The 13,626-nt window shown below is 42.5% G+C and overlaps 1 protein-coding gene across 3 annotated transcripts in view; it reads left to right on the top strand.

Moving 5' to 3' along the window:
* Positions 1-13,626, top strand: part of NFYC (nuclear transcription factor Y subunit gamma) — an 83,242-nt gene that overhangs the window by 529 nt on the left and 69,087 nt on the right. The gene's annotated exons all lie outside the window — the stretch shown is intronic.

Below are 13,626 nucleotides of genomic sequence, written 5' to 3'. Positions count from 1 at the left end.
TTTAAGGGGAAAGAGAGGGTGATGGCCTGGCGGGTACTTTGGGGGTCGCTTAGGCCACGGCCTGGAATGGGGGATACTCACTTTCAGAGGTGCTTTTCCTGGTACATGCATGGCGCAAGATGGGGGTGTGCAGGCCCTCAGGGTTCCAGGCCTGGAAACACCGAAACCCAAGTGACAGGGTGAGAGGATCTTCGAGATCCTCTCGAAGGGATGCTAGTGTGACCTAGTTGAAGTGGCCCTGAAATCCACTGTGTGAGTGCATGGTGTAGGAAGAGAGGCATCAGGGCTAGGGGCATCGCTGAACGGTAGAATCAGATCAGGGATTTTGCTGGAGAGTGCAAGCATTTAAACACTGAGGTTTTGGTGGAGCCCTGGAGTCCAGAGTCAACGGACCTGGGATGTGATGTGAGGAGCAAGTAAACCGAGAGAGGGATCCTGTTGATAGGTGTGCTCTGTCCGAGCCTGGCATTAAGGCACAGCATTAAGTAGTGTCAGTTTAAAGTGACTAAGTCTGATATAGGAAGCATTTTAGGGAATATTTTCGGACTTGGGAAGTGTATTAATACAGCAGTTAAAGATTTTGAGTCTCAGGACCATACAAATAGTTTTGAGATATTGTATATGAAATTTGCTGCTCTGGGAAGGATACAGGTCATGGCTGAGTTTCCAAAGCTACATTAGCAAATATTAGGTACTTGGTAGTTATTTGTTGAGTAAATATTGTTAGGTTCCCCTTTAAGGGAAAGGGAGCTAGCCGGAAATTTTGAGTCTTGATTTATTTCCTTGTTTATGTGCCTAGAAAATACACCCACTCCCATGTGTACTTTGATTTTTTTGTTTGTTTTTTCAAATAAACAGCTCCAAACCAAAAAAAGCCAGTGCATAGCTTCTTAAGGAACAGGACTTGCCAACACTTTCTGGTTCATATTCAAAAAGTTTTTATTCCAATCCAGAGTCGTTCCAGTCAACTTGTTGGGGATATGTTCCTTTTTTACTGAATCTGAATCATAGTTACTTGTATTGCTTTACATTTGCTCCTCCCAATGTGTGAGGGCCATGGAAACACATTTATGTTAAACCTCTGTGTTTTCCTAATTCGTTTTCCTTGTTTTGTTAGGTAGTCCTTTTAGCTTTAGATGGTACTCTTCTGTTTTCATACCAATTTCAAGAAACTCCTATGGTTTTCAAATTTAGTCAGTTTTGTGTGAATGCAACTACATTTTCTGGAGAAGGGAATTGATAAGCAGAGGAAGAGAACTGCTATTTTGGGGCACATTTTAACACCAGTAGGTAGGCATTATCATCCCCATATTGTAGATGAGGAAACTAAGGATCAGAGGTTGAGTAGCTTGTCTAGTGTCACTCAGTAAGTGGTTGAGCTGGAATTCAAACCCAGGTTGCCTCATGCCAGAGACTGTAATTTTATTGGCTACATCAGCTATCAACATAAACCTGACTAATCAAACTTCCAGATAATTTTATATTTCCAAGTGGATCATCTACTTTGATTTCTGGGTGTTTAGAGTGTATTAAATGGAAGACTATAATTCGTAAGAATTTGTTGTGCTGCTTCAGGATTCAGACCACAGACTTGTAACCATATAGAATATGGGTTCTTCAGCTAGGTATTCAAATCATACTCCTTGGCTTCTATTGTGAAAGGGAAGATTTACAAAGTAAATTGCTGCATTTTTTCCTGAATCCAGGTAGATAATGGGGAAGAATATGTACAGAAACTTGAAGAGTCTGCATTTCTTAAAACCAAGCTTCAGAATATTGCAGATAGTCTTCTGTGTATGGAGGTAATTTATGCCAACCGGCAAGGAACTACCAATTGCAAAGTGTAAGGAGCTCACTGGAGAGGTTTTTCAAACATCACCAGTTCCTTAGGGTGTCCCCAAATACAAGGACCTATTCAAAGGCCTAGTGCTTTCTTCAGACTGTGGGATATTGATTCTAGGATATGCTTATCCTGAAGAATGTGTAAAATTAAGACTGGATAGGACAAAATATTTGCAGTTCCAATTTTGCATGGAAACCTTTAAATCAGGGTTTGAGAGGAGACCAGTGAGTTGGAAATCTTAATTGCTTTATGTCTTGATGTGCTTAGGTGAAGCCCTCCCTCATCTTTATTTACAATAATATGTCACTGTGGAAGAGAGAGGCAAAGCTACAAGTGAAAATAGGGTTTGCCATGCATTTTGTACATTGGTCATTTCAGGCTCATTTGGCTCAGTCATCAAGTTAACCAAATATGAAGAATGCTGTAGATCTATGATTTAGTTTCTTTTTTACCAAGGCTAGACAAGGTGATAAAAATGAGCGTATATGTACACCTTTTTTATTCAGCAGGCATTTCTGGAGCAACCTGCCCTTCAGCATTGGTGACCACCTTCATTCCATGTTAGCCCTTTACACCCATGGCCACCTTGTTAAGATATGGAATTGACTACTCTAGAAATCTTGAACTCTCAGGAAATCTCAGTAGATCTGAGTTTATGTTGAAAACTTGTGAACCTCAGGTTTTTCTTCAAGCAGAAATTAAGCTTTATGCTTTATAGGCTGTGTCTATGGCATCTTATTTAATTCTTATGACAGATTATTCTGTTATTTATACTTACACATTTTTTCCTTGGTCAAAACTACTAGAGACTGGATGCAGTGGCTCATGCCTCTGATCCCAGCATTTTGGGAGGCCGAGGCAGGTGGTATTTGAGGTCACGAGTTTGAGACCAGCCTCGCACACGTGATGAAATAAAATTACAAAAATACAAAAAATAGCCTGGCATGGTGGTAGGTGCCTGTAATCCCAGCTACTTGGAAGACTGAGGCAGGAAAATTGCTGGAACCCGGGAGGCGGAGGTTGCAGTAAGCTGAGATTGTGTCACTGCACTCCAGCCTGAGCAACAGAGCAAGACTCAGTCTCCCAAAAAATAAATAAAAATCCCCAAACTGTACTAGAGAAGATTTTACAAGGCATTTTTATCCCCTTTTAGTTTCAGAGAAATGTAAGGCAAAGCGAAATGAGGATTCAGACCACAGAATTGTAACCATATATGGGCTCACCCCATTCTATGTTAGGGAGCTATGCTGGGAGTCTTGTTTTGGGTTTTGTTTTTTGGGAGTTTTGCTCTGTCACCCAGGCTGGAGTGCAGTGACGTGATCTTGGCTCACTGCAACCTCTGCCTCCTGGGTTCAAGCGATTCTCCTGCCTCAGCCTCCCGGGTAGCTGGGATTACAGGCATGCACCACAACACCCAGCTAATTTTTGTATTTTTAGTAGAGATGGGCTTTCACCATGTTAGCCAGGCTGGTCTTGAACTCCCAACCTCACGTGATCCACCTGCCTCGGCCTCCCAAAGTGCTGGGTTTACAAGCGTGTGCCACCGTGCCCAGCCAAGCTATGCTGGGTGTCTTTTTGAGGTAATTTTGAAATTTACATCTTTTAGTTCAAAGATACTGAGCCACTAGGATCTATGAATCAAACGCAGGGATACTATAGTTACTACTTTTATTGAATGCTTACATTGTACCAGCTAGGATATAAATGTATTATGTATATCTTCATACACTATGAGGTAGATAATATAGTCACCCTCATTTTTACATGTGAGGAAACTGAAAAGTAATTTGCTTAAGGTCTCATAGCCAGTAAGTAACAGAGTCCAGATTCAGACACAGACACAGATTTGTAATTCTTTTTTTTTTTTTTTTTTTGTTTTTTTTTTTTTTTTTTTTTTTTGAGACGGAGTCTCGCCCTGTTGCTCGGGCTGGAGTGCAATGGCATGATCTTGGCTCACTGCAACCTCCGCCTCCCAGGTTCAGGTGATTCTCTTGCCTCAGCCTCCTGAGTAGCCCGGATTACAGATGCCTGCCACCATGCCTGGCTAATTTTTTGTATTTTTAGTAGAGACGGGGTTTCACTATGTTGGCCAGGCTGGTCTGGAACTCCTGACCTTGTGATCTGCCTACTTTGGCCTCCCAAAGTGCTGGGATTACAGGTGTTAGCCACCGCGCCCAGCCACAGATTTGTAATTCTTAATTCTTATGTAAGTGAAGCCCTTACTCTTAAACACTGTGTTGATACCATAGAATGTTATGGGAAAAGAAAAAAGTCCTGGCTTCTTAGCTCAGGAAGTGAACTTCAGTTCTTTCAGGTGTGTCCTTTGTACTGAGACTTCAAAAGAGTGAGATGACCTTGGCAGGGTCACTTGGCTATGCAAGGGCAGAGCCAAATCTTGCCCAGATCACTGGATTTCTAGATAGGTGCTCGTTCCACTGGATAGCATTGGCTCTCCTGTGGAAGCATTGACTTGATGGCAGAGATGACTTTAAGTGACAAGTTTACTTCATTCACGGGAATGAGAATGGCAGAGGACATTACTAGGATCACAAATGACCTTCTTGAGGTCAATCCTGGCCCTCAGGCATACAACCAGGAAGAACATTCCTTTGCCAGTAAGTTGTTCATTTCCATTCTGTTTCTTGTTCTCAGAGGAAACTGGTTGTGAGTTATCAGATGTCTTACAGTCTTTCTTTTCATTTTGTTTATTCAGTTTTTCATGCATGCACTGTCACAATTTAGGAAGGCTACAAGGTCATTTTAGTGTTTTCCTGCAGAGACTCAAAGCACTCAGCATAATTTAAGTAGATTAATTGCAGGAGGAAATGGATTTTTAAAACTGGCCAAAAAGTGCCTTTGGGAGGGGACACCATTAGTTGCGGATTGGAGTCAGACCAAGGGAAGAATTCTGTCTCTGCAATGCATTTACCCTGACTGTGCTGGGGCAGGTTCTTAACTTGTTTATTCCTCTGTGAAGTAACGACAATAATACCTACCTTTAGAGTAGTTATGAGAAATGAATATAATAGTGTGTGGTAGATGCCTGTCACTTAGTGGACCTTAACAAGTGAGAGAACACATTTTTGTTTTAGAACAGCATGAAATCTGTCCTTTCAACCAGTTACAGCTTCCTTGATGTGGAGGGGTAAGGCCTTTTGTAATTGTCTGTTCTGTTATATACAGTACGATTTCCATATGGAGGAGCAGCCACTTGGCCTGAAAGAACTAACCTAATTTAGTTGTGCTGTTTTGGTTTAGGAGCTGATTTCCAGTGGACAAGTGTGAGGTCAGTCTTACTTTTGAATGTACAAAGTAGTAGGATCATTTGTTTTAGGGAAAGGTTGTTTCCTGATCTCTTTGGTTCATCCCCAAGTGTTGAGTGGTAATGATTGTGATGAGATGAAAACTTTTTCATAATTAAAGTCGGAGCAACCAGTGTTTTCATTCTGACCAGAAGGAGAGATTTGCATTATAGTCATTTAAAATTTTTCTAACTGTAGAAATTATCAGTTGAAGTAGGACTGTTGGTTTGGTTTGTGTGATTTGTAGTCACTTGAGTAACATTTTCTTTGAAGTAAGCAGGAAGACAGTATTGCGGAATGGTTCAGGAAAAATCTCTCTGCCTGTAGAAAATTTTGCCAGGTTGCAGGAGTTGTTGCACCCTTCCCACACTTCTCCATGTTTAGCAGTGATGTACCTGATAGCTGTGAGACAGCACCTGTACTCATTTTCAGTATTAGAGTTGTATTTTCTATTTTGTTATTTTCAGATCTCCAGATAGATTACTTCCACATCCAGTACTGAGAGCTTTCTATTGTATAAACTTGTAGTTTAGAGAGCCCAACTAGAGTCTAATCTTTGCATTTGAATGTTTCCAGTAGAATATGTTTAAAATAAAGGTCGAAATATCCATGTCTGGTCAGGCACGGTGGCTCACCCCTGTAATCCCAGCACTTTGGGAGGACGAGGCTGGCAGATCACCTGAGGCCAGGAGTTTGCAACCAACCTGGCCAACATGGTGAAACCCCGTTTCTACTGAAAATAGAAAAATTAGCCAGGCATGGGGGCAGGCACCTGTAGTCCCAGCTACTCGGGAGGCTGAGGCAGGAGAATGGCTTGAACCCAGAGGCAGAGGTTGCAGTGAGCTGAGATCATGCCACTACACTCCAGCCTGGGCAACAGAGCGGGATTCCCTCTTTACAAAAAAAAAAAAAAAAAATTCCATATTGAAGGTACTATATATAAGGTGTCCTATTTAAATGAATATTATTCATTCATTCATTTGCTGGAGTCACTCTGTCGCCCAGGCTGGAGTGCAGTGACGTGATCTCAGCTCACTGCAACCTCTGCCTTTTGGGTTCAAGTGATTCTCCTGCCTCAGCCTCCCGAGTTGCTGGGACTACAGGTGCGTGCCACCACACCTGGCTAATTTTCATATTTTTTGTAGAGACAGGGTTTCACCATGTTGGCCAGGCTGGTCACGAACTCCTGACCTCAGGTGATCTGCCTGCCTCAGCCTCCCAAAGTGCTGGAATTACAGAAGTGAGCCACTGCGCCCAGCCTGAATACCCTTAATTTAAAGCCAATAGTATATCCTTTGCCTCCTGGGTTTGAGCTTTAAAGTCAGTGGTACATTCTTAATAAATAAGATTCAGTAATTGTCCTATTATTCTTAAATACATTCATGAGTATGAACCACAAATAGTGATCTTGAGCAGTGTTTCGAAGTGTTTCAATAAGAGGAATGGGCCAGGCGCAGTGGCTCATGCCTGTAATCCCAGCACTTTGGGAGACTGAGGCGAGCGGATCATGAAGTCAGGAGTTCCAGACCAGCCCAGCCAACATGACGAAACCCCATCTCTACTAAAGATACAAAAAATTAGCTGGGCGTGGTGGTGGGTGTCTGTAACCCCAGCTACGCTGGAGACTGAGGCAGGAGAATCGCTTGAACCCAGGAGGCAGAGGTTGCAGTGAGCTGAGATTGCGCCGCCATTGCACTCCAGCTTCAGCAACAGGGCGAGACTGTCTCCAAAAAAAAAAAAAGGAATGAGATGACTCCTAGGAAATGATGTTAGAGTATAGAATATTTTGTATCATGTCTTCGGCTTAAATCTATGAATTAATAAAGGTTTTCACCATCCCTAATTACTGTTAACCTTGGCCTCCAGAGCTGTAAACTGTCCAGTGATCTCTATGAAGTGAGATTCTTTGCCCAGTGTTAAGAAGATATATCCCTTTGACACTGGCATGATTTGTTCATTTTAAAAGAGAAAAAAGAAAGGGCTAATAAAGTACACATTATCTGCACAGCTGACATCCTTGTCATTTTAAACTGTTTTAAAAATTATTGCTGTACCCTGAAGGTAAGTAGCATAGAATTTGCTCATTATGAAATGACAAAGTTGGGGCCTTTTAAGAAGCCAAGCATGCTTGGTTGGCAATCACTTAGGAGGCAAAGGATTGCTATTTATGGTGGTATTTAATGTCATTTTCAGTAGTACTAAGTTAAAAAGGAAAATGCCATAATGTGTGTAAAACTAACCATTTTGAAAGGTTGTTAGAATGCAGTTGCCTATAGTCTTTTCATTCCACTAAAATTTGTAAGTTGGTTTAGAGCAGCATTTCCCAAGCTCTTCCACTGAACATTAGTTCTGTGTAGTGCTAGTCAGTGTCCTTTGGGGATGAGAAGAGGATCCTTGACAAAAAATGACCAAAGTGAAATGCCTTCCTTCACTGCAGAATTATTATTCAGAGCCTTGGTGCTTATTTTGTCTATGACCCTTCAGGAGGGAAGATACATTGTGCAGCATTACTCAGACTTGGTCATGGACTGCTGTTTGTGAGAACACCTAATAAACGTTTCATGCTATGACTGGTATGTAACGGAGCCCAGTTGAGCAGTTCTGGTGTAGTCTATGAATAAAAAATGAATCATTTTGCATAAGATAGCTTGGTAATCATGGGAAAGGACTTTTTTCTGAGAACAAGATACAGCTTCAAGGTAACATAGACTCTTAGTGATGAATGTGATTTCAAAGGTCATCTAAATCCAGTGGCCAATAATAATAGTAACAGGTACCATTTTTTGAGTACATGATTTTTATCAGCCACAGTGTTGTTATTTTACATGCCTTATTAACCACTGGGTCTTAGTGATTTTTAAATCTTCTTTATTTTTTATTTTTATTTTAATTAATTTTTTTGAGATGGAGTCTCACTCTGTTGCCCAAGCTGGAGTGCAGTGGTGTGATCATAGCTCAGTGCAACCTTGAACTCCTGGGTTCAAGTGATCCTTCTGCCTCAGCTTTCTGAATAGCTGGGACTACAGGTATGTAGCACCATGCCTGCCCAGCTACTTTTTTTCTTATTGGTAGTGACGAGGTCTTGCTATGTTGCCCAAGCTGGTCTTAAATTCTTTAGTTCAAGTGATCCTCCCACCTTGGCCTCCCAGAGTGTTGGGATTACAAGTGTGAGCCGCCGTGCCTGGCTTATTTTTTATTTTTATTTTTTGAGATGGAGTCTCAGTCTGTTGCCCAGGCTAGAATGCAGTGGCGTGATCTCGGCTTACTGCAACCTCCGCCTCCCGGGTTCAAGCAATTCTCCTGCCTCAGCCTCCCCAGTAGCTGGGATTACAGGCGTCTGCCACCATGACTAACTAATTTTTGTATTTTTAGTAGAGATGAGATTTCACCATGTTGGCCAGGCTGGTATCAAACTCCTGACCTCGAGTGATCTGCCCACCTCAGCCTCCCAAAGTGCTGGGATTACAGGCTTGAGCCACCACACCCAGCTTATTTTTTTATTTTAGAGACAGGGTCTCGCTCTGTCCTCCAGGCTGTAGTGCAGTGGCATGATTGTAGCTCACTGTAACCCCAAACTCTTAGGCTCAAGCGGTCTTCCTGCCTCAGCCTCCCAAGTAGCTAGGACTATAGGTGCATCACCATGCCTGGCTAATTTTTTATTTTAATTTTTGTAGAGACAGGGTCTTGCTTTGTTGTCCAGGCTGGTCTTGAACTCAATGTCTTCACTACTGCTTTTCCAGTCACCAGATAACTTTAGCATCCTGTTTTCCACATTAGTGGTCTAGAGTGCTGCCATCCTCCCACTATGTCCCCTTCTCCAACTTGTTCTTCACACTGTACGCAAAGGTAAGGAACTAAAGAGTCTTAAACATGGGGCTGGCACAAACAGAATTACACTTTAAATGTGGGATTGATTGTGCCAGTCCAGTGTTTAAGACTCATTAGTTCCTTATCATTGTCCTTAGAATAAAGTTCTAATATCTCAGCTTTGTCCAACCCTGTTTACCTTTCTTTTTTTTGAGATCCCTCGCCCTGCCACCCAGGCTGGAGTGCATTGGCGCAATCTTGGCTCACTGCAACCTCTGCTCCCTGGGTTCAAGCGATTCTCCTGCCTCAGCCTCCCAAGTAGCTGGGATTACAGGTGCCCACTGCCATGCCCAGCTAATTTTTGTATTTTAGTAGAGATGGGATTTCACCACGTTGGCCAGGCTGGTCTCAAACTCCTGACTTCAGTTGGCCTCCCAAAGTGCTGGGATTACAGGCATAAGCCACTGTGCCTGGCCTGCCTTTCTAACTTTTACTTTTAGCTTCTTGCTTCTGGGCTGCTGCTCTACCAAACTGCAGCCCTTTCAGGAATGTAATACTTTCTGTGAGCTTCAGGCCTTTGCACATGCAGTTCACTTTGTCTATCCTGGTTTTTATTCTTAGGATTTTAAATCTCCTAAGAAGCCTCCTCTGACCAGCCTAAAACTTAGGTGTAAGCCCTGGGGTAGGTGCTATGCTTATTTCCTCCCATAGCATTTTGCATTTGCCTGTGTTGTAACTCTTAATGTACAGCATTATGATTGCCTATTTTAACGTTCCTCTTCCTTACAGTAAACTTTAATCTCCTTAAGGACAGGAACTGTGTCTTGTTTAGAATCCCCAGAGCTTATTTAGTACAATGGCTATGCTTATAATGTAAGTATTTATTGAACAAATGAAATTATCCTAAGCCCTAAAACCTTGCAAGATGTTTTAGTGCAGGAAACTGGCCTCAGTGGAGTTAAATAACTAGCATGAGGTCACTCACCTAAAAAGTGGTGAGAAGGGATTAAAATCTAAATCTGTCTAGCTGTAAAGATTGGGCCTTTTTTCCTGCTGCTGCACATGACTGCGCTCTCTCATGTTGCCTTTACACATCCCTGTCAAGTGTTCAAACAGCCCGTGCCTAACAACCCCATTCATAGCTTCTGAGGAAAGTTGCGTCATCTTTGGACAGCTCTAAGAGTTGAAGTGAGTCCTTGCAGAATAATTTCCCATCTATTGGTCTTAATTTATGCTTTGGAGAATATAACCTATTTTCAAAAAACAAGTAATTCAGAATTTGTCATCTCCTTAAGGTCCATTCCTTCATTCGCTGAGTAACCATTTACTGAGCACCAGTGCCATGTTCCTTTATTCTAATGATGTGGTCATTGCTCAGAATGTTTCTGGGCCTTTTTGGGGATTATCTTCAGAACCTCTTTTTTTTTTTGAGGGGGAGTCTTGCTCTGTCACCCAGGCTGGAGTGCAGTGGCGCAATCTCAGTGCAACCTCCACCTCCTGGGTTCAAGCAATTCTCCTGCCTCAGCCTCCCAAGTAGCTGGGACTACAGGTGTGTGCCACCAAGCCTGCTAATTTTTTGTATTTTTAGTAGAGATGGGGTTTCACTGTGTTAGCCAGGATGATCTGGATCCCCTGACCTTGTTATCCACCCACCTTGGCCTCCCAAATCGTTGGGATTACAGGTATGAACCACTGTACCTGGCCTATCTTCAGAACTTTTATCAGATTATTTTGAAGATGTGTGAACATAGTTTTGTTTGTTTGTTAAAACTTGAAGGTGGATTGGATTTGAGAAATAGCTACTAGTTGTTCAGGAGCAAGTTAAGTGAAAGATAATGGGTCAGAAATTATAATCTGGCAGTCCTCAATTTTCTTCAATTTTCTTATAATGTTTTTTGAGATGGAGTCTCACTCTGTTGCCCAGGCTGGAGTGCAGTGGCATAATCTCAGCTCACTGCATCCTCCACCTCCCAGATTCAAGTGATTCTCCTGCCCCAGCCTCCTGAGTAGCTGGAATTACAGGCATGCACCACCACGCCCAGCTAATTTTTGTATTTTTAGTAGAAATGGGGTTTCACCACGTTGGCCAGGCTGGTCTTGAACTCCTGACCTCAGGTGATCCATCCACCTCAGCTTCCCGAAGTGCTGGGATTACCGGCATGAGCCGCCACGCCTGGCCTATGTTTTTTGTTTTGTTTTGTTTTGTTTTGTTTTTTTTTTAAACTTGAACTGAAACTTGAAATAGAAAGCTTTGACATTAAAACAGTCTGTCTTTTACTTCTTAAAGAATCTGGGCTGGGTGCAGTGGCTCACACATATAATCCCAGCATTTTGGGAGGTTGAGGTGGGAGGATCACTTGAGCCCAGGAGTTTGAAACCAGCCTGGGCAATATGGGGAGACCCTATCTCTATAAAAAAAATTTAAAAATTGGCTGGGTGTGGTAGCGTATGCCTGTGGTCCTAGTTATGCAGAAGGCTAAGGTAGGAGGATCACTTGAGCCCAGGAGGTCAAGGTTGCAGGTGGTGTTAACAATGCCCTCCCCCCCCGACCCGGGCAACTAACCTTTCTCAAAAAAAAAAAAAAAAAAAGAGTGTGAAGCTCTTATTGCAGTTAACCAGATTTCCTACATGGCCTTCTTCATTTGGAGCTGTGTAGCAGTCACTCCTTTAGATGGGACACACACTTGGCAGTTTTCCTCAATCCCTGTTACTCCCTGTTGTTACTGACACTGTGGCTAAAATCGGATTTGATTTATATCTTTATGCTTTGGGGATATATGTAGATAAAAATAAGACACTTGCTGCTTTCAAGAAGCCCTTTTCTGGTAATAGAGGCATATTAAAAAATAGTTATAATATGTGTACCTGCTATATAATCAAGTGTATATTTAGATATTAATTGGGCACCTACCACATTCCAGATGTGTTGAGTGCTTTCAGTTATTTAAGCCTCAACACTCCTATGAGTTGGTGTTATTTCCTCCATTTTACACATGAGGAAGTGAGCTCAGAAATAGTCAAGTATCTTGGCCAATGTGCAGCTAGTAAGCAGGTAGCTATGATTCAAAAATCATTCTCCCAACCAAGAGCATCAATTCTCACTTTGCCTTCTTTGAGAGTATTGAAGCTTCAACGGTGTAACCAGAGCTACTGGTTTTGTCTCATAGTGATTTGAGTGTTTTTTGTTGTTGTTGTTGTTGAGACAGAGTCTCGCTCTGTTGCCCAGGCTGGAGTGCAGTGGCGCGATCTCGGCTCACTGCAAGCTCCACCTCCCAGGTTCAAGCGATTCCCCTGCCTCAGCCTCCCGGGTAGCTGTACTCCCGGGAGTACAGGCATGTGCCACCATGCCCAGCTAATTTTTTGTATTTTTAGTAGAGACAGGGTTTCACCGTGTTAGCCAGGATGGTCTCGATCTCCTGACCTCATGATCTGCCCCCCTCAGCCTCCCAAAGTGCTGGGATTACAGGCGTGAACCACAGTGCCCGGCCTCATTTGAGTGTTTTTTAGGGTAAGAAGATGCAATTGGCTGCTGAGATCCAAGACCAGGGAAGAATGTTAGCTGAAATCCTAGAGATTCTGTTAGATTCTCAGTCCACAGTAATGTCAGGTAGAAGAGAAAGCTATAGTAAGTGAATGAATTCAGCTGCCAAATGGAAATTCAAGAATAATTTGGGTTCTCTTCTTACTGTGGCTTGAATTCTAAGGTAAGTGTTGATGAGAAGTAGGACTTGAAGTATTTTCCTTGCAAACTGCCAAGAAGTAATAAAAACTATGCTGAAGACCTTCATAGGGTGTTAAAGGTCATGATTGGTTTAATCTGGTATATCCAAAGCAGAGTCAAAGGGCCAGCTTTTGAAACAGTGATCAGACGTTCGCTGGGATTAATGGTGAAAAGCCTGGGTTTCCAGCCTAAAAAGTGGAGAATTTTATGGCACCTGGTAGTCTTCCCATACTGTCCTTTATGGCTAAGGAATTGCTTTCTGCAGGGCTGCAGAGTATGCTAGAGATAGAAGAGAGGTATTTCTTTGAAGTGGCTTCAGGGCCTTAAGCAGGTCTTCTCCCTTTCTGAACCTTAACCTTCTATACATCAAGGAAGTTGAATTGGATGACATTTAATACTTTGCATTTTTTCAGTGCTTATTCAGGCATAGTACATATGCTTTACATATATTACCTTATTTAATCCTTATAGTGGCTCTCTGGTATACATGGTGGTATCTATACATTATAGATAAGGAAACTGAGGCTCAGGGTTAGTTCAGTGTCATATAATTAGTAAGTAGAGTCAGAACTTGAAACTAACACCGCCTGACTTCCAAGTGCTTAGTTGTTTTGCCATGCTGGCACTAAGTAGTAATCAGCGAGGTTGTGAACACGTTCTCCCTATTCTTCTGCTCCCTACCCCCACCCTTCAGATGAGCTGCTTTGCCTTGTCAGCTGACGGGCCCTCAGGTGTTCTGGGGCTAAGAGAAGCTCCAGTACAGATAAGTCCTGTTGGCCTTCTGCCTTCGCTTCCCAGGATGGGAGTAGCTATTCGGCATCTGTAATCTAAACTTTTGAGAAAAGAATTACGGTACCTATAACACATCCTGTTATCATAACCAAACGATGTGGATGCCATTGTGAAGTTGTCTCACAACCCCTTTAAATTTTAACGATGTACTCTTGTTAATG

Source organism: Rhinopithecus bieti, unplaced genomic scaffold (genome assembly GCF_001698545.2).
Source record: "Rhinopithecus bieti isolate Rb0 unplaced genomic scaffold, ASM169854v2 scaffold_6907, whole genome shotgun sequence".
NCBI lineage: Eukaryota > Metazoa > Chordata > Mammalia > Primates > Cercopithecidae > Rhinopithecus > Rhinopithecus bieti.
The sequence above is the reverse complement of the archived record's forward strand: the minus strand, read 5'-3'. Positions and strand labels throughout refer to the sequence as shown.